Source organism: Propithecus coquereli, unplaced genomic scaffold, assembly GCF_000956105.1.
Source record: "Propithecus coquereli isolate 6110/MARCELLA unplaced genomic scaffold, Pcoq_1.0 Scaffold193, whole genome shotgun sequence".
Lineage (NCBI taxonomy): Eukaryota > Metazoa > Chordata > Mammalia > Primates > Indriidae > Propithecus > Propithecus coquereli.
Window position 1 is genome coordinate 293,095 of NW_012144190.1, and position 2,074 is coordinate 295,168.

The following is a 2,074-nucleotide window of genomic DNA, read 5'->3' on the forward strand; positions in this document are numbered from 1 at the left end:
AGGTCCACTTTCTAATCCCTGGAACCTGTGATTGTGACTTTATTTAGAAAAAGGGTCTTTGCAGATGTAGTTAAGGATCTTGAGATGAGGGGATCTGTGGGGGCTGGGCCTAGGAGAAAGGATGGGTGGATGGATGGATGGATGGATGGAAAGAGCGAGAGCAAGGTGAATGAAGGGTCAGGCAAAAATGCCCACCCGAAGCTGACCTGAACGGAAGTTGTTAAAGAAATTACCAAATGGCCCTGACCCTTTGCATGTGTCCTTGGAAATAAATATGGGGAGGAACTTAGCAGAGGAGGCCATTTTCTCCTTTAGGTTTTAGTCTCTCCCCTTGTCTCTAAACACCATGTGGTTCTGGTAATCATTCATTCCTTCACTACCGAGCTCAGGAGCAAAAAAGTAGCCACAACAGGGATCATCTTGATTATCAGGGTGCACCCTAATTCCCATGTCAGGTGTCTTGGTGAGTGACAGAAGACAAGACACACAGATGAGAAGGCAATGTGCAGGTGGAGGCAGAAATTGCAGTGATGTGGCCACAAGCCAAGGAAGCTGGCAAACACCAGGCACTAGAAGGGGCAAAGAACAGAATCTCCCCTGGAGCCTCTGGAAGGAGTGTGGACCTTGGTTTCTGTTGTTTTAACCAGCCAAGTATGTGGTGATTTCTTACAGCAGCCCTAGGAACCTAATACGTTTGGTAAATGTCACCAAACCCCACATATGGGACCTATCTGATGATACCCGATTGTTAAGGTACCATAGGTGCTCTGACCCTGGGAAGCAGGAAGCCTGTAGCAGCCTCTCCAATGTAGTAATCATGGGTTTTCCAGTTCCCTATAAATTGTCGTAGAAGCATTTCCAGTGCACAATAAGAAAATTATTTAACCAGTGCTTTAACTATTTTGCTTTTAAACATATTCAAGCAGTGAATTAACTAAAGTTGCAGAACTAAACAGTGGGATAAAAATAAACTACACCTTATTGGGTTAATTTTAATTATTTGAATATTTATGTGTATCTATGTTTTAAAGACATTACTTGGCACTTCATCCTTTGGTACTATAATCTATAATAAATGTTTCTCCATTTTTTAATTAAATGAAAAATAAAGATAAACTCCCTGTTTCTAAACTCCTAAAAAAGAGAGAAAGAACATTACAGGACCAGTTGTTACATATAGCTCATCCTCAATTTACTTGGTAATTGGAGTGACAATCCTCCTATCCTCCCTCCTACAGAAACTGGGCAATGGGGGTATAACTCCCTTGGTATTCACATTTCAAAGAGATGGTTCCCAGACCTTTGAGAAAGCCATTCCTGGGTTCTAAAATTGGCCAGAGGCTTTTTAACAAGATTTACATACATATCAAAGGGGCAGAGAAAGAATTTACAATAATGAGTGTTCTAAGGAAAATGCTATAGGGAAGGGGGGTGCATCTCTCCTCATTTTTAACAGAATGAAGCCTCTTACTTTTTGTTTGTATTTGCCCTTACTACAGCGTTCAGTTGCAAGACGCAGATTACTTATCTATAAATTACTTAAACGCCAAGGATTTGTTTGTTTTTAATTATCTCACAGAAATAGAAGCCTAAAAATTCCAAGATTTGTTCAATGCCTTAAGATGTCAGGGAGGATCCAGGCTTTTTCTCATCAACCTCTAGACTATCTTCAGAGAACTGGCTTTCCTCCACTGGTCACAAGATGGCAACACCACTGCACACCACGACCTTATTCAAATATGTCTAAAGAAAAAAAGGAAGGTACAGATGAAGCTTCCAACTGTGCATGAGTTCTTCCTTATCATGGAGGACAATTTTTCCGGAAGTACCACAGTAGATGTTCTGTCTAGTCACTTTGTGCAAGACTGAGGCAGTGTCCCCACCAAGGTGTGTGGCCTTTTAGCCTCTGTAAGAAGAAAGCAGCTCTGCTTTCCCAGGAACCGGGAAGGTAGGGAAATGGCTCCTGACTGGGCCACTAATAGGCACAGACAGGATGAGTGTTTGCCAGCTTCCTAGTCTCCTCTCCTCTCTTTTCTCACCCTACAGACTTCACTCAGACTCACCATCTCACTCC